The following is a 25,372-nucleotide window of genomic DNA, read 5'->3' on the forward strand; positions in this document are numbered from 1 at the left end:
ATTAATAAAAATTATTTAATATAATTAGAATTACTTTTTAAAAATATTGTTAACATATAAAATATTGTAAATTAAAAATAAAATATTATAAAATATAAAATATATACAAAATGGGTAGCTTGAAAAGTTATATAATATAAAATATATTACAAAATATATATGAGGGGAATATTTTCTAGTTCCCCATCCTCTGAGAGGTTTGCACCTGTACATATTTGAAATCTTTTTGAGATGACTAGGACTCAAGGTGATGTACACATATACCAATTAGGAGGAGTACGAAAAGCTGAAATGGGAGACTTTTTCACAGGATTTAAAATTGCCGAATTCAAACTTTTGTGATCCATAATTAACCAAAAAAACTCTTTTGAATTAATCACATGGGATTTTTGGCGTAAGCTCATGAGCCTCTTTTACACCACGTTCATCATAAACGTGCACTCCTCCATGTAATTGTTGTGAGCCCATTAATTTCCATGAGCCCTTAATTTATTATTTTAATATTTGTTTTTATTATTATTTAAATTTTGTTTTATTCTATTTTTATATTATTTTTTGGTTGAATTCTGTTTTTATTTATTTCTAAATACTTTTTAAATTTTATTCAAATAGAATAATAATAAATTGGGCCTAAATTTTATGAATATAACAAGATTAATTCATTTTTGAAACTCAGACTTTGGAGGTTGATATCTTGAGTTCTACTCAATAAAATTGAGAAAGTGAGATATTTTTGGAAAGCTTGTTTCATTGAAAAAGATTTGAAAGTGGTTGCATAATCAAATTTGGTAATCATTCCAAAAATTCAGCAGAAGCTACAGCTACAAATTTGGAACTAAAAATCAATTTATGAGCTTGTTTTGGAGAGTTTTGGTTGGCCCAAAGTGGCTTGCTATTGCAAATTCGTTTTAGATTATCAATTTTTCCAAAGAATATATCCACGAGGGACAATCGAAATCAAGCGAAAGCATAATTTTGGTTTTATTGATTTCTCATTTTAGTTTTGAATTTGTTCGTTGTTTTTCATAAATGTATAAATCTCGGTATTTTTTTAATATTTTGTCTTTGTAGGGAATTTGTTAAAGAGACCAAACCTAAGGGATTTGGAGCAATGAAATTGGAATAAAAAAAAAGGAAAAGGAAGATTTGCGGCTTCAAAATTAGGGATCAAAATTACCTTCAACAACTCTCCATGTTGGAGATTTCTTTTTGTAGTTATAAATAAGTTGTAAAAGAAGGAGAAAGGGTTCCTCTTTTTTGCAATTAGGAGACTTTTAGCACTTTTGTGGGGAGGATTTTTCGTTGTAATTTGAGAAGGATACTCATATTTTAGCTTTGGGGGTTTTAATTTCAAGATCAAATCTTTTCTAGAGAAGCATATCTTTCACTATTGCAACTCTTTTCTTTGCTAGCAAAGTTGATGATTTTGGGAGGATTGTTGGATATTCGTTGTAAAATAGAGAAAGAGATCCAATTTTAATGATTATATTTTCAAATTATTTTATTTTTTAATAAATATTTTTCTTTTAATGGCAGCTTTGTGCTAATTATTCCATGTTTCACACTTTTGTTTAATATGAATTCTTGTCTACTAGATCAGCTATAGTTTTATAGATATTTTATTTATTATTAATTTTCTCTTGTGTTTGAATAAATTTATGAATAAATATTTATTGAGAAATTTATCATTATAAACGATTTAATTATCATTAAAATTAGTTGAACTTTTTCCAAATTTTAATGGTTCATATTTCATTGTTTTAATCTCTAAATAGAGTGTGTTTTGCAATAACAATATTAGTTGTTAGAACTTCTTAGACAACTTAATATTCATCATAAAAATAATGTTAATTCCCCATCATATTTAAATCCATACACATGGTATTTCAGAGCTATCTCCTAGGTATCAAGTTAGAGTAGTTTGCTTTTGATTTTATGCATTAATAAATAGGTCTGCATCTAGATTTAGATTTAGATTCAGTTCTCAAATTTTAGAAGTCTCCTTACACAGGGGAAACCACATTGATAGCTTGGTTGAGCCCTTATGCCATCTTAAGTATTGTTTTCTTGTAAGCATGTCGCAAGAGGGTAAGTCTGATTGACTCTTTTTGTTGATAAGTAATTATAGAATCAAAATTTAGCAGGGAGAGTGAGGGTAACTGGACCCCTTTGAACCAGTCAAAATCACCATCCCAAATAGGTAAGGGCTTAATTGGGGTCATGAGCAAGTGATCTCCCCATTGTTCATTTCAATCCTTTTTAATCATCAACAGAACCCTCCTATACCATCATCACATGCATCTACCATAACCATGTCAAATTCCAGTGCATACAAACACAAACTGGAAAAATTTCAACGTTGGCCCCACTCACAACCCCCTCTGTGCAGGTTCAATTAATTAAAGCATAATTTCGACTGATTGTTAAATGCTAAGTGAATTGAACATTTTCCTAACCTCAAGAGCATTGAGAGAATTGAACTCATGACCTATCAATAGAAAATTAAGGTTCTTTGACGATGGGTACTCAACCAATTGAGCACCTAAACCTTGTTGGGGCTATTAAATACATACCATGATAAGGACAATAAAAAACAATAAATAATTTCATCTCCTTGACATTTATGTTATGATTTTGTTGAAGTCTGTGTGAGTCATATTTGAGTCTCATAACCCTCCCATACTGTCAACACATGCATCTACTATAACCATGTCAAATTTTAGTGTATACAAGTACAAATTGAAAAAATGTCAATGGTGTCCCCATTCGCAACCCCCTCTATGCAAGGTCAATTAATAAAACCATAATTTTGATTAATTTATAAATGTTAAATGAATTGAACATTTACCTGACCTCGAGAGCCTCGATAGAATTGAACATGTGACCCTTCAATAGCAAATTAAGGTGCTTTGAGGATGGGTACTCGACCAATTAATCTAGCCCTCTATGGGGCTAGTAAATACATACCATGATAAGGATAGTAAAAAATAACAAATAATTTCATCTCCATGGAATTTATGTTATAATATTGTTGAATGCTTTGTGTGAGTCATATTTGAGTCTTGGAACCCTCCAATAGAATGAATGTGTGCATCTACTATAACCATGTCAAATTTCAGTGCATACAAGCAGAAACTAAAAAAAAAATCAATGTTGGCCCCATTCACAACCCCCTTTATGCAAGGTCAATTAAACAAAGCATAATTCCACTAATTTATAAATGTTAATTGAATTGAACATTTATTTAACCCTGAGAGCATTGAGATAATTGAACCTGTGACCTCTCAATAGTAAATTAAGGTGCTCTAACAATGGGTACTCGACTAATTGAGCGCTTAACCCTCGACAGGGTTAGTAAATACATACCATGATAAGGACAGTAAAAAATAATAAGTAATTTCATCTCCTCGACATTTATGTTATAATTATGTTGAATTATTTGTGTCAGTCATATTTGAGTCTCATAATCTATCATCAACACATGCATATAATATAACCATGTCAAATTTTAGTGCATACAAGCACAAACTGAAAAATTTCAAGATTGGCCCTATTCACAACCCCCTCTATGCAGTGTCAATTAATGAAAGCATAATTTCCATTAATTTCTAAATGTTAAGTGAATTGAACATTTACCTTATCCCAAGAGTGTCGATATAATTGAACCCATGACCTCTTAATAGAAAATTTAGGTGCTTTGACGATGGGTACTTGATCAATTGAGTCTCTAACCCTTGATGGGGCTAGATACATACATCATTGAGATTCTCATGGTTTCAAGAATAATATATTATATACTAAACAAGGCCAACCATGTGAAGGAGGAAGTTCCTATGGCCCCTCCCCCTTCCCCCCTCACATTACTCTCAATTCCCCAATACCCAATTTATCTACTATAAAATATTTGAAAGAAACATAGTAATAAGTAAGAATAGCTAAAAATTACTAAGAAAACAAAAAATTAAGGCAAATGAAAGAGGAAAAATCAACTAAAAACATATAAACACATACCTTGTACATTTCAACATTTTGATATCATTAATCTTATTCTTCATCCAAGTCAACATATGTATCATCTGATTCAGAATTGATGTTGATCAAAGAATTGGTCGTATTAGCATCATCATCAATGACATCATTTTGAATCATATCATCCTAGTTATCATCATCAGGAACATTGTCTCCTATGTTTCATTTGAATTCTTCAAGTTCTTCATCTGACAATACATTATCGATATCATCTTCATCTAGAACATTGTCTTGATTAACATCTTCTTAAACTTCTTCGATGTCTTCGTCTAACACGTCAAGTAATTTCTCCTCTACATCATCATCTTCTACCATATCATCTTATTCCGCTACGTTATACTCTATTGGCCTTCCTCTTAGATCATTTCTAACAACATATGATAAACCTCCTCTACTTGGAACATCTAAGTAAAATTCTTGGTCGTCTTAGAAGAACACAATGATCTGGTCTTGGCCCAAATGACCTTGTATTGACCATGGTAAATATGTTATCATTTTGAGTATGTATTAGGATCATGGTAAATGTTCTATTAGGATCATGTTCATTCGTAGCATGTATCATTTGACGTCGAGCAAAACCAATTTGAAGGAATTAAACTCACACTCAAGTATGCCATCAAAATACCCACAATATTGATTTTCAGAGACTTGTGGATGTGTGCCACTTCTAGAGGAAACATTAGTGACATGGAATACTGCAGTTATCCCACAATCAAACATTTTCTTCTTTTCATCCAACTTTTTGATGTGAAATTTACGGCAATTGTACCACATAGCCTTATGGTGTTTCAACTACAATATGCCAAACACATAATAAAAGGCACTATCAAAGAATAAACATATTTACCTAAATTGGAAAGTATTTAGAAAAAAAACACTTGTATTCCATTAATAATTTATAAAATAACTTAATAAAATATTGCAGGGTGAAAATGCATGCATGCATGTTTATCTTTCAAACCATTTACTAAATGAATTTCCCTCTTCATAAGATTGGTATATCCTTTACAATGAGCTTCTATAACCAATGTAGACACCCCTTGCCATGGTAACCTACCATCACATCATATACATCTTTCAATTTGTACCTTCATCTAGTCAAGATTGTTTGCATTGTACATATGTAGTGCATCCCACTCTTGATCGACTTTATCAGAAAATCATACTTCACCAATAAATATTAGTTACCATAGTCAATATTAATAATTTATGAATGATTGAAAATTTAATAACTATGATATAAAAAAAATAAATAAAAAATATGTATTATAAATAATCTCCACATAAAATATGTAATTACCTCTCAGTTTGTTTATTCTATTTTTCCCCTAATAGGTGCTCCCATTCAAATTTTTTGATGGAATTCATAGCCCAAACACAATACACATGCATATTTGCTGCTAATTTAGGAATATACTACTTATCTACACCATGGATTGATATACCATATATCCCTCTTCCATAGAACCCTCAGGACATGCTCTTTGTCTAACTAAAGCCTTCAATGATTTCAAGTGCCTCTCCACCATCCACATTGATCATGTGTGTTCAAGTCCACACAATTCAATCTCCTCAAATTGGTGTATGAGATGGTTTTCTTGTGCATTGAAAATGTCAAAGGTAGATACTTTTGCATTTCACACATTAGTTGAGGAATTTCTCTCTTCCAATACTTTATATCTTATTTATTGATTTATTTCAATGACAACCATCTACAGATGATACAATCAAATAACATGTTTCAAAAAACCATCATATATTACGTTACAAGTAAAATAGATGTCATTAAGTTGAGCAACAAATTAAAAAAACATTTTTCATATAAATCGCTACTTACCTCATGTATTTCCCAAGATCATATATATATATATATATATATATATATATATATATATATATATATATATATATATATATATATATGACGTTGTTGTCGAAGTCATCTGGGAGAGATAAAGGTAGAACATATTGTAACAATAAAAATGAATCATTATTTGTTTAATCCAAAGTAGACAAAAAAAACTATGAAGATGTATACCAATATAGAAATATATGTAACAAAATAATTACCTTAATAAATGTTATGAAACCAGCTCACAAAAAGATAGAAAAGATAGATGAACACCTTAGAAATAAGCCTCTTCGAGGGGGCAACCTCCTTTACATTACACAAATGAACTTTTCTTGGATGATAGAAATGACAAGACCTCCTTTCTATATATAGGTGTCTAAGGGGTCATAATATAATCAGAGCCAACATAAAAATAATAATGTAAGGGCACAATAATAAATAGTGGGTTTCTATTGGGCACAATAATAACAATATGGGGACTACATGGGTACAAAAATATAATAAGGGGGTTGTACTAATAACAATAAGGGGTTACACTAGTAGTATAGGGGCCTAACATGCCCCTCTCCTTCAAAAAGTGTTGTCCTCAACGTTTGAGTAGTTCTTGATGCTTCTGTATAAAATTCTTATCCTCCCATGTGGAATATTCAGCGGGTAAGTTCTTCCACTTGATGAGATACTCTGAAATTGATCGATTTCGTAGCTATCAGATTCTTGTTTCTATGACTGCTCCAGGTTCCAATATGATTTTTCCTTCATCTTCAAGTTTTGGCAATATTGTTTGAATTGGGATCTTCTGCAACTTTTGAATGAGTGGCCACACTTCTTCATCCTTCTTCCATTCATCCCTTGCTTCATTTATCCAACCTGGTTGGATAATAGAAATAACACAAAATAATGCTTCCACATCTTCATCCTTTCTTGAGAGTGCATCTGCAACAAAATTTTGCTTCCCTTTTTTGTAGATGATGTCAAAGTCATAACCCAAAATATTTGTGACCCATTGTTTCTGTTCTTCTAAAGATAATATTTGTTCTAAAAAGTATTTAAGACTATCATGATCCATTTTTACCTTGAAGTGTCTTCCCATTGGGTAAGGTCGCCATTTCTTAAGTGCATGTCGTATTACCAACATTTCTTTCTCATAAATAGCTTGCTTGAGATGTAGCCATAAAAATACCCAATCACTTACATCAAAACGTTTTTCACTGCGATGTTGATCTACCTGTTGTTTCATTTGATTCTGCACCAAAGTGGCGTTATCCTTTAAAAGTTGGAGAACTTGTTGTTGATGCTCGATGTGATCTCTCACTGCTTGAACCTTTTTCTTCTTGATATGTCCTTCTATCTTGAGAGTTTGAGGAGTGGTAATTTCTTCCAATGCTTTACAAGATATGGTCGGATTCATTTCTTGATGCTCGATGTGATCTTTCACTTCTTGAACATTTTTCTTCTTGATATGTCCTTCTATCTTGATAGTTTGAGGAGTGGTAATTCCATCCAATCCATTACAAGATATGGTTGGATTCATTTCTTCTTTCTCGATGTGATCTTTCACTTCTTGAACCTTTTTCTTCTTGATATGTCCTTTTATCTTGAGAGTTTGAGGAGTGGTAATTCTTGCCAATGCTTTACAAGATATAGTCGGATTCATTTCTTCTTTCTTTGGGGTTGGTTCCTGGTGTATATCCTCTTCTTTTGATGTTTCTTGATCCTTTTGTTCCTTCTCTTCATAATCTATGTAAAATAATTTCTTCTCAGCACACTTATCACCTTTAGTGCATTTTCTATCACAATTGTAACAAAGCCCTTTTTCTCTTTTTTCTTCCAATTGTTGTGGTGTAAACCTTATAGGTTTTGGAAGGCTAGGAGAAAAAACACTTCCATAATTATAGTCGTGAGTGGTGGGATTCCTTGTTTCCATAATTTCGCTTTCAATTTTTCTTGCCCACCTGAATGCCTTCTCCAATGAATCAAGTTCCCAAAGATGAACCTCATGTTGAATGTTATCCTTTAAAGTACCTATGAATACGTCAAACCTTTGCTTCTCTGGAATATCATTTACCTTTATATTTAATTTTTGAAAGTCCTCAATGTGCTCTGCCATTGAACACATTTGTTTGAGATTTATCAATTGGCTAAAGAAGGTGTTTCTCTTTGTATCCTCATAATGTGTTATCATTTCCTCTATGAAAATTGACCATGTAACGAGTGGTTTACGAGAACAAATCCCTTTATACCATAAAAATTGATTTGGTTCTAAATAATTAGATGTAATACGTACCTTTTGTAACAGTGGTACACCATGTAGATCATAATATTTCTCCATCTGTAGTATCCAATTTACCAGATCCTTGTCATCAAACTTCCTCATATTGTCTTTTCTTGATTTTAGAAGCTCGATCTTGAAACAAATGTAACTCTGTAATTTCGAATATTCTAGTTCTGAAATTGCGACTAGCCATAGCCTTCTGTGTCCTCTTTCCAATGCAACTAGTCTAATCGAAATTGGATTCTCCAAGAAAGAGTTATGCACAATCTCCCAAGATGACCTGATTATATACCTTTTTAGAAGAGTGAACTTGTATGAAGTGCCATGTGTCACTGTTTTGACCTTCAGATCTGAAAAATATACACAGGAAACTATAGTCCGTCCTCTTTCTATAACTTCTTACGAAATTTCAATCTGATGCTCAGAGAGACAGTTATGAAGATTTCCCCAAGTCACCTGTTTAGGATGTAATTCGGGAGCATGCAGAAACCTTAAATGTCTCAGATCATATCTCCACCAAATATAGTGAGACAAGCTTTGAAATTCGGACCCAAAGTTTAGAACGATTTCTTCGCAAGTGGGTTTTTTTTGTAGCTTTTGAAACACCACAAAAAAAAATTTATTGTGAAAATTCCACGATGACCTGTTTGGAGCAGCGAAACCCTAGAATCCAAAGCTCTGATACCAAATGTTATGAAACCAGCTCATAAAAAGATAGATGAATGCCTTAGAAATAAGTCTCTTCGAGGGGGCAACCTCCTTTACATTACACAAATGAACAATTCTTGGATGATACAAATGACAAGACCTCCTTTCTATATATAGAAGTCTAAGGGGTCATATTATAATCAGAGCCGACATAACAATAATAATGTAAGGACACAATAATAACAATAGTGGGCTTCTATGGGGCACAATAATAACAATATTGGGATTACATGGGTACAATGATATAATAAGGGGGTTGTACTAATAACAATAAGGGGTTACACTAGTAGTATAGGGGCCTAACAATAAAGGTATGCCAATCATGTGTTTTAACCCCACTAAATTCATATTTCTTTGTTAAGATATTTTTTTATGTTTGAAGAAAAACATGTGGGAAATTCAATTCTTTGAATGACCTCTTTTAGATCATTGCTTTGCTTCTTTGTTAATAACCATGGAAGGCTATTTCGGCCTCCATCACTATTTGATCGGATCACACTTTTCATTGCATGATTGGCTTCCTGAATATCACTACAAATTTTGACGATTCTTTCTTTATCCCTCCTAACATCTATGATTTGCCATAATGTTTCTGTCACATTCTTCCCAATATGCATTGTATCAAACAAATGAACTATTATTAGGTCCTCATAGTAGGGAAACCTCATGAATTGAGTGGGATAACTTTTCATTCCTTGTGGAAGCCCATTATTAATACCTTCACAACCTTCATGATGAAGCATAAAAGAAATCACAACAATAATTATCAAATACGGTAAAATAAATTATATAAAAATAAAAATTCAAAACATTACATATATGATACATAAACAAATTGCATACCTTGACGATTTCTGTTATATTCCAACTTCCATAGGTGAGGTGTCATTCTTCATGGTTTTAATATAGTCTCTTCTTTCCCATTGAAAATATGTTTTTCAATAGTGCAATACATATGGTTCTTAGAGAGGAAGTGCCTATACTCATCAAACACCTCCTTTCCTAAAAAAATTGAACGACGAGATTTCATCTTAAGAACACAAACTGGACATGCGAATTTATCCTTTGTTTGAAGACCCGCATTAAGAGATGTATTAATATCAATTATATGAAGGGATTATTTAAAAACATGCATGATATCTTCAAATAATTATATACTATTAAAGTGCAATATTGGAATGTTATATACCACAAAAATGTGTTAGTCCTGAGGCATCACGAATTTTCCATACAAGTATTCCATGGAATTGAAATTACCTCTGCCTTATTGGTTTACATATGTCATGCATAGTTATGTCAGCCCATAACATTAGTAACTCGCCGATAAGAGGTTCAATATATACATTCATATCTTTAACTTGTTACTTACCTAGTAATTCTTTGAAATTACACATAATTACTACCACGATATGTGCATATATAAGTAAATAAATAAATATAAGATATTATACAACAAACAAGATAAACACAAATGTTACATTAAGAAAAATAATGTAAACAAATACCTAGAATAATCATTGTCAATATTATGTGCTCCCTCTTTATTGACATCCTAGGAGGAAGTTTATTGTTGATTAAAAATTAGCCACATTGAGTAAATAGACTTGAGCTCTCCAAACAGATTAACACTGCCAACTGTCAATGAAATCCTAACATTATGAGGTTCATCTTTAAAATGTGGTCATTTTCCCTAAATTTCCCTAAATGCATAACTATCTGTAGGCATTCAAAGAACACCACCTCCACTTCTCTTTTGTGCACGGTAATCCATAAACTATGTTATGGTTTCACACTTGAACAATCCCTGCAAACATGGTATTATGGCAATATAATGAAGAACCTTTTGAGACACCTTTTTGTTATTTGATCGGTTGAATATCTACTACTCTGACATTGCGGGATTTATTTTTTGTTGCATGTTGTCCATAATAAATAATGATCATTAGGACATGCGTTTATAGCTTGATACTCCATTCCAATTTCTTTCATAATGGTATATAAATCTCAGTATGTGCAAGGTAAAATGTTTGACGATAATAACAGAATTTCACCTAACAATCTACAACATAAAAAATCACTAGTTAGTGTAAAGAATATTAATCGTAAATATTTCATTCTTATTTTACACATTAATTAACACAAAAAGGGGAAAAATCAACCTTTATGTATAATATGTGATGAAACATATTACATACCTTAGGATCTATGTCATACAAATTTTTTACAAACCATTAACTATAAGCTCACCAACAATAATGTGGTAGAGATAATATTTTCTTTTGAACCTTCATAAAGTGGTGTTGTTTCCTTTTCTAGCAAAGGTTCATCAAGAATATTATCATCATTGTCCTCATCCTCATCATTGACTGGTCAAGCGAACAAGTCTTGGATCAATTCATTTGTCCCATCATCTTGAACTATGTTATTATCATCATCTTCTTTTGCAAGATCATTAACTTGATTTTCTCCATGTTCCTTAGCTTGTACAACATTTATACTACTATTTTGGGCATTCATACATGGGATAGGGGGCCAGCTTGACTATATAATTAGAAACAATCATGCAAATTAAAATTAATCTACATAACAAATATTATAACAATATAAAATTTTACAAATAAAGTTATTATAAACACAATATATAATGAATATATAACTTACCCAGGGACAATATTCCTTTAGTCCCACTTCAATGTGTCCATGTTTCCTACAATGTCTTTTAGTTGTTTCTCTTAAAACTCTTATGGGACATAAGCCCCCACATTCAGCGCAAGGGAAATAACATCTCCCATCATCCCCTTGATTTTTTCCCCTACTAATGTTTGTTGACATTCTTCCCCACAAAAAAATTATGCGATGATTATGTTATAAAATTGAGTAGCATACTAGATCTATTATATTTTGTAATGCAATTGATATATATAAAAATAAATATGTTTTTCGATCGATAAGAAGACATTATAACCTTTTAGAATTGTTGTAGTTATAGTGAAAATGTTGCAACGTCTCTTAAAAGAAACATATTTATAAATTTACTTACCATCAGAATTCCGACGATAATTGATAAAGTCAAAGTTAACTAGTCAAAAAGTGACCCATTGTTCCATTAATGTCACAATGGCTAGGGAAAAAGGATTTTCATTAGTATTGCAATGACCTTCAAATATCATCGCTCTTACGACGATATGGATAATATTTTCAGAATTATGACGCTTTGAAGACATGTCATCAGGAGACCGACAAATTCAAGCTTAATAAAAATAAATAAATAAAATTGACATTAATTCTTATAATTTTTTATGATACAACCAATTTTAGCCATACTATTATACCATTTTGTTGAAAATTATTACTACATATACTAGTGTCACCTCCTTGCTTTGCACTCATGTGCCTCTTTTGTCTCTACCTCTCTCTGAATTCACACCCCCATGACATTCCTTATTTTCCCATGAAATTTGTGCATCAACCTCAAAAATTGAGGTGGGTACTCTTCCCCATGCCTCCCATTGAATTCTAAGGTAACTCTTGAACCACCACCCAACCTCCATAATTGTGGAAGGTGGCTACTTCAATTACTAGGCTCTTCTCAATCAATGAACTTTGAGCAAGAGAGAAAAGCAAGAGAATTATTTCAAATTTAAATTTCACAAAATGGCTTTGGTGAGGCTTTTGGGCACTGTAGGAAAGGTAATTCCCTAAAACTCCTCACTAATTCCCACTTGCGATATCATATTCTATATTGGTATTCATATTCTTAAATAGTTGCATCAACAATTTTTTATTAACAATTTTTTTTCTAGTTTATACAATTCATCTGATCAAAACCATGACATATAAATGCCGATAAGAAAAATTGTTAACATAATTAACTATAGTAATCTAATGGATAAAAATGGGGATGTTACATGGGGGTGGATGACTACCCTACCACAAACATTATTAACAACAAGAAAAAAGAGATGGTTGAGTTACCACTTGATTTTAGGTAAAAATCAATAAATTGTAAGGACATGAAAAAGAGAATCAAAGAAAGCGGGGGAGCTACCAGGTTGGGGTTATTGATCAAGATTATGTTAACTTATTATTGTAAATTATTAAGGTATTTTACGTAATTTTTTGTTCATGCTTTACTACCAAAGTATTAAGAAATATAAATTAACAATCTATGGCTAATTAACCAAAGTTTCATCTAGTGAGCTAGAAACTCTAATGTTGAAAGAATGAAATAAGGAAGGAATTCACCCAAAATTTGATGTCATATGAAATATCTCTTCTTGGGTTGAAGGAGAGAGTTGGAAAAGGCCTCCAATGCAAATCCATGTTTTGAACTAACCTACAACTATAGCTCAATTTCCTTGCCAAAAAATACTTGTGTTTTATCTCTTATACAAAGAAATGCATGTGAAAATAACGTGATATCTACTAGCACAAAAAAATAAATAAATGGAGCCATTAAGTAGAGATATCCAAGTGCACATTGCAAGGTGTTACCTCCCTTTTCCTAGTTGTGATGGAACCTTCATTGAGGTTGTTGGATTAAATTTTTGAAGGTATGACTGGAACTATGCCAATGAATATGCTCTAGTGTGAATCAACACACCTTCAAGGTTTTAATCAAGCTAATCACAAGATATCTATGTGGATGTGTTGGAGATGACATATGAAAGCAACTCAAGACCAAAGGAGAGGTGAAATAGAGTGAGATCAATACGTGGTGCAAACACAAGTATGTATTGCAAGATAAGTTGTTCAAAGGGTTCAAGACAGTAATAAAAAAGGAATAGAAAGGTATAAATAAGAAAATGAACAATGGTGAAATGTGTAGGCATAAATTAGGTTAGTCTTTGGATGGTCCAAGTTATTGGATAATGTAGGCTAGATTCGGTCTTCATAATTATCTTTGTACTTATGACATTGTATATATTTGTAGAAATAAAGAAAAAGAATTATTATTTTAAGCACAGGTTTCATGCTCAAAGTTGATTTGTCACTAGGTCAATCATGTTTTCACACTTCTAGGGTTTGTCAAGTCAAAAGATATTTGTCATAAGTCTTGAAGGAAATTCCCATTTGAAATTTGAAAATAAATTGTAAAGAAAAAATTATTTTGAGTCAAAAATGTCATTTTTGTCCATACAAGACCAAGCCACCTTGCCTCTTCAAGTCAGCCATGTTTGGGGTAATTCGACCGCCACAGATGTGTATATATAAGAGAAGTTCGATCTCATTTGGAATATACATCAAGCAAATTCGATCTCTTTTTTTTCTTTTGAACTTGGCAGCACTTTCTCTATTTATATTAACTAACCATAATCAAGTTTTTCCAGTAGTGTCAGGTGGCCTCAACCTACCCATAGGAAACCAGGTTGGCCACTTGTCAACGTTAAAAGCTGTCCAAAATGTATATAAGTCTTTCTCTATCAACCTTACAACATTGTCTATTTTGTCTATACTGAATACCAAATTTGGAAAATAAAATCTAATCGACATAAACAAAAAAAAAATCTATCTGTATCTTTGTTTTACTCCTTGTCCGAGGACTCCACGGGGGCTAGGGCTTTAGCACTAGATCCCGACATCTCACTTCTCCTCATATCCTGTAGACTTTGTTTGATCCTACCCAATGCCAGGTTGTTTCGATATGTTTGTATCTGAATTGCTGCTATCTCCCTGAGGAGATTTTCTCTGCTAGGTTCCTTCACTTTGGTATCCTCCTGTGCCTCCTGTACTTTTTTTACTACCTTTTCTTTGTTGAGAGTCATGGCGTGGGCCACTACATTCTTCATCACCTAGTATTGTTGTATCGTTTGTCTGAAGAGAGTGTGCTGGCCGCGAGTGTTGCTCGGGTCTTGAACCATGTCTTCCCATTCTTTAGTGGGAATATATTGGTTGGTAATATTGTCATTCAATTCTCTCTCCCAACCTGCTATTTGTGCTCTGACTTCAGGTGGATTCCCTGCCATGTACGCATCAACGAGGGTCTTCATATGCTCTTGTCTCATCTTTCTCCCTCTCTTGTGTTGTTCTCTGTTGGAGATTCCCACCCTGCCGGTGGTCCTTTTCCCTACTTTGCCTATAGCTCTGTTGCTCTTCTTAGCCACTTCTTTTCTGTCTCTTCCCATTCTTGCATTGTCTCGGTTTCCATTGTCTTCTCCCAGTTCACTTTCCTTTGTGTTCTTTCTTGCCTTCACACTGTATTGGACACAGATTATGATTAAACCTAGAATAGTACCATAAGAAGTATCAGTAGTCTGTTGGTATACCACCCAATTTGTCTTATATTTAATTGTGTCATGCTTGGTCTCTCGCTCAAGTCCTGGTGGCTTGAGTTTTCTTTTCATTTCCCTCAGCTTTCCCCTTGCCAGCTCTTGGGTTAGCTTTTTGCTGCCCCTCGATTCTTCTTTTCTCAGATTCATCCCTCCCTGTCGGCCCTCACACGAAAGGGTTACCATAGAAAACCTATCAGGGAGACTACAAGGGGGAACCCTGTCCTTGTTTTGGACTGCATGAGGTATTATTACCATAGAAAACCTACCGGGGAAACTATAAGGGGGGACCATGTCCCTGTTTTGGATTGCACAAGGTAATTTCATTCCATTCGTACACCTCTCTATAGTCTTCACTCTAATTGAGCCCCTGGTTATCCTCTCAATTTTACTTAGGAAATTCCAGGTAGGTTTCTCAGAGGCCCAAGTATCCCTTGTCTTAGCTACTAAGGTCTCCAGGGAAGATTCCTCTCTATTCCAGCTACCTACGAAATCTCCTCCATGCCTCAGGAGCCATTTGGCTGGAGTGGAATTCCTCAGACCTTCTCCCTTACTAGGTTCTCTCTTCTCTCTCTGGCCTCCCTCCTTCCCTCTGTGTGCTTTCTTCAAGGGAAAAATTTTAACTATTTCTTCTCTCACCCTTTCATCCTCATTCTTGACCCAGGTGGTGTTCCAAGAGACCCTGGTTCCGACTCTTTCAGAGTCCAGACTTTCCCAGGTCTCTTTCCCTAATACCATTGAATTTGACATAACTATAATTCTATTGTTAAGGAAATGGATAATACATACCATCGACCTAAGTTGACGCAGTTGCTTCCCCCAGCCCACGTCGTCGTCCTGCGTCCACCACCTTTATCTTCTCCTACTCTCGCTCTCACATTATGAATGCAACTATCTTCTATCTCTCTTCCCTTTTGTTTTACCTCCCTATCCATACTACCTTTCGTCACACCTACCACCTTTCCTCCTAGTTTGCCCGCTGCCCTTTTCCTCATTCTTTCACCTCAGAATGATGGCCCTCCATCCCTTCCGCCCTATCACTCTCATTAACTCCCTCATGCTTCCGGCTGCTCCTGCAGTGAGTCCTTCTCTATTTTCCTGCCACTTGCTAGCATCACTATGCCTACTCTCCCTTTGGCTCCCATGCCTTCCTATTTTCCTTCCCTTCTTGACTCCACCTACCTTCTCTTGGGGCTTTCTCCCTCCCTACCTTTTCATTCCACCTACCCTTCCTGTTGTCCTCTTCCTCTGTATCCTGAAGAAATATCTGTCCTTGTGCTCGAGTGGATGATCTCTGACATCTCCACTTCCCATCGTCATTGGCCCACCTCCTCTTCTTTGTCACACCCCGATCGGGGGCAAGCAAGTTTGATCTCTTGAGAAAGGAGGAAAATCGGTGAAAAATAAAAGGAAGGAAGTACAAGTTAAAGGAGAGAGAAAAAATATCAAAGAAGAAGAACACATGCCTTAGAACTCCCACATGTGCAAAATTTTAGAGTTGTAGGAGGGCCAAAAATTGTAGGTTTCTTGCAGGAAGATAAAATTCTATTGCAAGGGTGTAAATTTGAAGTTTGACCAGTTTTGGAAGATCGTTGACTTGAGGAGACATTGAATTTTTTGAAAATATTGGAAGGAGGGTTGACATGGGGCTTGTGAGTGGACTTGATCTTGGCATTTGGGTCTTGGATTTCTCATTTGATCTGATCTATAAGAAGAGGAGATTTTTCCATGTTTTACCCTTTGGATGTGTTTTTCCCTAGCTTGGAGACTATATTTTGTGTCCATTTTTCTTTTATGATCTTCGTGGTTTATGATCTTGATAATTGTTTGGTGAAAAGAATCTAATAAAGAATAAGAAGAAGCTCACATAAGTTCACAATCAGTTATTAAGCATAGGAGAATTGTTTTAATTGTTTCCCTACTTGATTCTCCAACATGGAATCTGAGCTAAGGTGACAAGAAGGAATCTTGAAGATCATCATTGTTGGCATAAGTGGAAGAAATCCATTGAAGGACATCATTTTCTAAAGGACACAAGGAAAGACTTAAAGAAGAATACCTATTGACCTAGAAAGAAGAATATCATAAGCCCTCTTTAAAGGCTCTCTAATGCACTCCATCATCTTGAAGAAGAACATCTATCTTTCTCTCTTGGAGGTTCTTTGATATTTAAGGGCATATTTGAAGTCTCTTGAAGGTTATGGAAAACATCAAGATAGTCAAAGGCATCATCTAAAAGGACACTTGTTTGACAAGTGAGTACTGTATTGTCTTCCATGTCTTAGTCTATAGATCAAATGATGTTTCCTTACAAGGAAAGCAACAATCTCATTGGATCAACGAAATTTCTAGCATGGAAGAAGAGGATTGATTTGGTGCTCACAAAAAATGAAGTCATGGACTATGTTCTTGGCAAAATTACTCAATCAGACAAAGAAAAGACTCAAGAATTAGCAAGATACAATAAGGGAGAAGTGAGGGAAAAATGAATTTTTATTGAATCTATAAAGGATCATCCAATTCCCTTTGTTTTTTTATTTAAGTACATCTAAACAAATCTATGATAAATTGGTGAAATTGTACTCTATAAGTACCTTGGGTCAGTGTTGTATGGATTAATTCATGGATGGTGGACAGAAAACCCTCTCAGGTTTCCTGGAACCTAAGGCAGACATATCAAGGGACCTGCAACTGTTCAAGAAATATACACTCAAACATAGCAATGTTAGCTAAGAATTGACAAAGTAATGGTGAAGAATTACCTGCTTGTCATTTACACAAATATATTGGAGCGATTAGTGTGGCAGAGAAGGAACCTTCATCCAATGTCAAGAGCGAGACCTACACATAGAGTGGAACATAAGTTATCTTCATAGAATATGTAAAATTAAACAATTCAACATATTAAAATATAGTAGCATATGGGAATTGAATGCATATACAACAAAGCATTAGTCTAAATCATCAGATCATAACACATAAAATCACGATGGAGACAGAACAGTAATAGATATCATCATGGTGTTGTAACAAGCCTTCCCTCAACTCCTATTTCCCCTCTCTCTCTCAACGGTGTCTCAAAAACATAATAATACACAAATTTTGATCCATATTATTGTGGCTTAGCCTTCAATATATAGTAAATTGGAGGCCAAGTTGTTGCCAATTTATTCACCATTACACTTTGCGAAAAAGCCAAAATGTTAGAGGATGTTTCCTTTAATTTATTTCTCTTTCCCTTTTCATTAGCCTCTGTTAGGATAGGCAATTTCCAAAGACAAGTCTGAGGCGATTCTGAGCTTTCTAGAGTCAACTTTGAGTAAATGACAGAGTGTCAGTGAGTTAACTTGGATTTTTTCCTTCGTGAGCTCATGAAAGTCATGTAACTCAACTTTATAGGAAAAACAGAGCATTCATGTCTAAGTTAATTTGGTTTGTTGCATTGTTGGGTCACATTAGAACACTCTTTGCTAGTTTCTTGGGTGTGTTACCATGGAAAAGAGACATGTATATTAGGGTTTCTTCTAGTCCAATTTGGTCTTCTCCTCTGAGCTGCTAAAGATGTCTTTCCTAGTGTAACAGATACCCCCTAAAGCGTTAGGTCAACGAAGAAGATGGTGTTGATCTATATTTTCATTGATGTCAATATGGCAATGTTTTGGATACTAAATGATGATGTGAAGCCAAGCAGAGCAGATCTGTGAAGCAAGAAGAGCAAGAAGCCAAGTAGGAAAGCCATCAGGGAAGCCAGTGGAAATCATCGTGAAGCCAAAGAGTAAGAGGAAGAAGTTCATCGGAAGGAGCAAAGAGGAACACGCAGCGGAGGAGCATAAAATTGTGATTAAGAGTAGTTAATAGTGATATTGAAGAAATAAGCAGAGGGAGTATTAAACCATGGAAACTTGTTAAAATTCCAAATGCATATAATAAAAGTTCACAGTGCATCGGAGAAATCAATATCGGTGGCTTTATCACTTTATTATGTGTCACATTGAATCCCCCAATTGCGATATGTATTACAGACCCAATGGATCCATAACAATATGCTTTATTGTTATATCACATCCGCCATACTGGAACTGTCGCATCAGAAGTTATGTATCACAAAGGAATGTCACACTTGAAAACTACGATTGTGATATCACTGCGAACTCGCTAAACCATTGTAATACAACTCAATATAATATCACATCCATCGCATAATCGCAAACCATTATGTTTCCATAATAGAAAATGGATGTTCCATTCAAAACATTGATTGTGATATAATATATGGACCTGATAGCTCCATTAGAATACACCTTTATGTAATATCTCGTCCGCCTCATTGGGAGTCATATCGCGGATGGATTTATTAAAAACTGTTTAATATTATATCACATCTGCTCTGTCGGAAATAGGGAAATCGGCTATGTTATGAGCATGCTTGTAAGAGACCTCCAAAATTTGCGATTTCGGGATTTTCACGAGTTGCTATTGCAATTGATGACGTGGATGTGGGACCTCATATGGGTATGGTCTCTCCTATGAAATGTTCGATAAATAAACAATTTTATGAGTAACTGAATAAGTCAGCCTCTCCTTCCAAATAGACGCGTCCTCTGGCTATTGGCGAAACCTATATAAATACAAGCTAAATACCTCACCTTAAGTATCGATCTCAAGCATCAAAATACATAAAAAAGGAAGAAATAGTTCAAAACTCATGAACTTGAAGAAAACAAAAGGACAAGCAGAAACAGAGGAGAAGAAGCCAAAGGTCGATCATAGGAGAAATATACTGGAACATTAAAGTTGAAGAAAATTGATCTCGAGTATCCATTACAGAGAAAGTGAAATAGCTCATAACTCGTGAACTTGAAGAAACAGAGGAAGCCGAAGGTCTAGTAGACATAGAAGGTGCAACAGAAGCCGAAAGCCGAGTGAAGAAGGAAGCTAAAGACAGAGAAGGAAGAAAAATATTTTGACCAGGTTCATCTTGGAAGGCTCGGACCCGAAGTGAAGCGATAGGGCAGACAATGACCTGTTACAAAGACTACAAGGACAGGGTTTGGTAAAGAAGTCCTTGGGAGTAGTATAATCAATCAAATGTTTCTTGACAGAGTAAAACTATAGGGTCAGAGCCCTTGGGGTTCATTCCTCAGAATTGGAAGGATTGGTGTCCTTGGAGTTGGTGCTACTAAATTCAAGGTTGGTGCCTTGATAAGATAGGGTCAGAACCCTAGGGGTTGGAGCCTCATCAAATTCCAAGTTGGTGCTTGGAAAAATTCATCACATATTGTATTCAATATTCTTCTATATTTTAATAAAATCATTTCTTTGATTAAATTTGTAAAGAATCTAAAATGGTAATAATAACAATTTAAAAGAAATATTAATTCACCCCCCTCTTAGTATTTCCAACAATTGGTATTAGAGCCGGCTTCTTCAAAATTAGCCTAATAGTTGGAAGAAGGATTCTTAGTTACAATGAAGAATCAAGAAATGACAGGAAGGCTTCCCTTGTTTGTTGGTACTAATTTTGGTTTTTGGAAAAAGAGAATGACTCACTACTTAATGTCCCTTGGACCTAAAGTTTGGAACATTGTTTTGAATGGGTACAATGCCCCTCCCACTCTTCATACTAATCAATATGAAAGGAAAGCATACATTGCAAATGTGAATGCTCTAAATTCCATTACCAGTGGAATTACTGATTCTAAGTTTATGAAAGTCTTGAATTGTGACTCGACCAAAGAAGTATGGGATAAGATGGCTAGCTTATATGATGGGGACTCCAAAGTTAAGAAGGGAAAGCTTCAAACTTATAGGAGTAAGTTCGAAGGTCTAAAAATGGATGATGAAGAAGATATTGCATCATGCTTCCTCCGAGTAGCTAAAGTAGTCAACTCTCTTAAAGCATTGGGAGAAAATATTGAAGAAAGCACTATTGTTAAAAAAGTCTTAAGAGCTCTCCCAAACAGATTTGACTCCAAAATAAGTGTTATAGAAGAAATGAAGGACCTAGACACTCTCAATATGGATGAACTTCATGGAATCCTCATTTCATATGAGATGAGAAAAGGAATCCCAAGTTCCGAAGATGCAACATTCAAGACCTCAAAATCAAAAAAGGGGAAAGGATGGAATACCAGCAGTGATGACTTCGATGTTGAATCCGAATTGGCGCGATTTGTACGAAGGCTAAAGAAAGGATCCAAGCTAAAAGGTAAGCACCCTCTTATCTATTTTAGACATGGAAGAATAGGTCATTATGCTGCAAAATTTCCTCATAAGCATGCCAGTGATGATGAGGAAGATTAAAAAAGGAGCATATACAAAAAGAAAGGATTTACTAAGAAGAATTTCCTATCTAAACAAGATGAATCTGATGAGGATGAATATGTGGTCATAAAAAATAAATCATCCAAAGGAAGTAACGATGAATCAGATGAAGAAAATGACTATGCTAGAAGTGAGGAAGTACTATTTATGGCATTCACTGAAGATGATGAATCAAGGCAGGAAAACGAAGAAGATACAAATGAATTACTAATTAGTGCCATTGAAGAAAATGAAAAGTTACGAAATAAGGTCATATCACTTAAAATAGATAAAGAGGAAGCTAAAAGAAGGGAGGACATGATATATGAAAGACATGAAGCTGAAATAGTATCTCTCAAGAAAGAATTGGAACAAATCAAAAGAAGTTGGCAAAGTTATCAAGCACTTGATAATATTCTCAACAATCAGAGATCTCAGAGTGACAAGTCCGGGATTGGTTTTAAAGAAGAATCATCAAGTGCTAAGGATAATGCAAGAAGCTATGTCAACGTACTTTGCAGCAATCCAAAAGAAGAAAAATCATCTCATCAAAGGCCTAACTCAAATCCAATGAATGAAAAAGAGAAACTCCAAGAAAGAAGGTTTATGCAAATCATGGCTATTATAATAGGTACCAAACTGTCTTTCTTGGGCATTGTTATTATTGTAAAAAATTTGGTCATCAAGCTAAACATTGCATGGCTCGTAAGAATGAAGCACCAAGATTGAAGGATCAGACAAACAAACCATGTAGTCTCAAAGGGCAAGGACAAATCAAGACCTTCAACTCTTTTGATCCTTTGGCCAAATTTGATCCAATTTTCTCATTATGTAATGATAATGGACATAGCAAACAAAATTTCCCTTTTAAAAATAAAGAAGCAAAAGATGAAAATCCCAATACAGATAAATTTGGTCTAGCTCTATTTGCTCACAGTGAGGAAAATATTTGGTTTGTGGATAGTGGGTGCTCCAGACATATGAAAAATGACAAAGGAAGTTTGTCTCATTAAACAAAAATGAAGGAAATGTATCCTTTGGGAGTGGGTCTGCCAAAATTGCTGGAAAAGGAACCGTTACCCTTATTAATGGAAAAGGAAAGGCTTAAAATGCTTTGTTGGTAGATGAACTCAAACATAATCTCTTGAGTGTTAACTAAATCTTTGATCAAGGACATAATGTTGTCTTCAGCACTAAAAATTGTGAAATAAGGAACTCTTCCTTGGGATAACTTGTGGCCAAAGGAGTTAGAACATTAGATAACATCTACATTTTGAACAAAATTCAAGAAGATAAATGTTATCTAAGTCAAACAGATGAAAGCTGGTTGTCACATAAGCGAATGGGTCATACAAGTTTTGATAACTTGATCAATATCAGCAAAATAAATGTAATAAGGGACATTCCAAAAATGTTCAAACCAGATCAAGTTGTATGTGGGGCATGTCAACATGGAAAGAAAACTAAAACCAACCACAAGACTAAGGAGTTCTCCACATCAAAACCTATGGAGATCATTCATGTAGATTTATGTGGGCCAACCAGAACTCTGACACTCCAAGGAGAAAGGTACTTTTCTTTATTTGTTGATGAATCTACTAGAATGATGTCATTATATTTCATAAAATATAAATCTGAAGCCTTTGAATGCTTTAATAATCTTAAAGCTCTTGTAGCAAATGAAAAGGACTCCAAAATTAAATGTCTTAGAATGGATAGAGGGGGAGAATTCAAATCAAAAGAATATGATGAATTCTGTAACGAACATGGAATTGAAAGAGAACTCTCTACTACTAGAACACCTAAGAAAAATGGGGTAGTTGAAAGGAGAAACCGAACTGTTCAAGAAATGGAAAGAACTATGTTACTAGCAGGTGACTTGTAGCCAAAATTTTGGAAGGAAGCAGTCGGGACAACAATTTATACCTTGAATCGAACTCAACTAAGACCAAATAATGAGATGACTCCTTATGAATTAAGGAAAGGAAGACCTGCTTCAGTAAAATACTTCTGGATTTTTGGAAGAAAATGCTTTATAAAGATCAATGATGACTTACGAGGAAAATTTGATTCTCGAGTTGACAAAGGAATATTTCTTGGATATTCTACCAGAAGCAAAGCTTACAAATCCTACAATAATCGACTACGGAAAAAGTGGAAAGTATTGATGTAAAGATTGATGAAGGCTTTCCAGATTAAAAAATAATAATAATAATAAAAAATAAAAATAAATAAATAAAAAAATAAATAAAAATAAAAATAAAAATAAATAAATAAATAAATAAATAAAATTGAAGATCATGAAGTTGACCCCTTTAGTGAAGAAAGCAAAGAAGAACCTGAAAATGAGGAAAATGATAAAGAAAAGCAAAAAGAAAAATAACCATCTCAAACTCCTTCAAAAGTGAAATTCCTCCAAAAACATCACCCAGAAGAAAATATTATTGGCAATGTAGATGAAGGAATACAAAACCGAAGAAGGATGACAAGTACACCAAATAAAAATGATGTTTCTCTCCTATCTATGATAGAACCATAAACTTTTACTCAAGCAAGTAAGGATCCTCATTGGTTGGAAGCCATGGAAGAAGAAATGTCTCAAATCGAGAAAAATGAGACATGGGAGTTGGTACCTCGTCCAAAAAATAAAAATATAATTGGAACTAAGTGGGTGTTCAAAAACAAAATGAATGAATATGGACAAATCATCAGATATAAGGCAATACTTGTCTGTAAGGGTTATTCACAAATTGAAGGAATCAATTTTGAACAAACCTTTACATCGGTAGCTCGTATGGAAGCTATAAGGATGTTCTTGGAATTTGCTTGCTCAAAAGGATTCAAAGTCTGTCAAATGGATGTAAGATCAACATTTCTGAATTGGGAGCTCAAGGAATAAGTCTACATGGAGTAACCAGAAGGTTTTGAGCTAGCAGAAGGAAAAGACTTTGTATGTAAGTTGAAAAAGAAATTATACGGTTTGAAACAAGCTCCTAGAGCATGGTACGCAATATTGGATCACTATCTACAACAACAAAACTTCAAAAAGGGGGTGGCAGGAAGTAATCTCTACATGAAGATGGATAAGGACAAATTACTAATCACCCTTGTATGTGTTTATGATATGATTTTTGCTAGCAATAATGATGAAATGAGCCATGAGTTTGCTCAAAATATGTCAAAAGAATTTGAAATGTCAATGATTGGTGAGCTATCCTACTTCCTTGGACTACAGGTATCCTAAACCACAACAGGTATGTTTATCTCTCAAACAAAATATCTCAAAGACATGCTTAAAAGATATGGAATGGAATAATGTGCACCTATGAACACACCGATGACCACAAACTACAAATTAAGCAAATATGATGAATCCCCCTCGGTTGATGCAACTCTTTACAGGTCAATAATTGGAGCTCTCTTATACTTAACAGCTATAAGGCCCAACATTATGCAAGCAGTGGGAATGGTGGGAAGATTTCAATCAACTCCTAAGAAATCCCACATGTTGGCTGTGAAAAGAATTCTCAGATACTTGAAAGGAACTCCTAAATTTGGTATTTGGTATCCCAAAAGAACAAATACTACAGTGACAACTTATACTAATGCTGACTAGGCTAGAAGCATGGATGATCATAAAAGCACCAGCAGAAATGCATTTTTTATGGGAGATTTCTTCTCAAAGGGGTTTTTTTTTTGCTTCTGAAACGTCGCAGAAAAAGGTTATAGTGAAAATTCCACGATGACCTATTTGGAGCAGTGAAACCCTAGAATCCAAAGCTCTGATTCCAAATGTTATGAAACTAGCTCACAAAAAGATAGAAAAGATAGATCAAAGCCTTAGAATTCAGCCTCTTCGAGGGGGCAACCTCCTTTACATTACACAAATGAATGATTCTTTGATGATTCAAATGACAAAACCTCCTTTCTATATATAGG

This window comes from Pinus tabuliformis, chromosome 8 (assembly GCF_031772625.1).
Source record: "Pinus tabuliformis cultivar Carrire ecotype Pingquan chromosome 8, CPIR1, whole genome shotgun sequence".
In the NCBI taxonomy this organism is placed as follows: Eukaryota; Viridiplantae; Streptophyta; class Pinopsida; order Pinales; family Pinaceae; genus Pinus; species Pinus tabuliformis.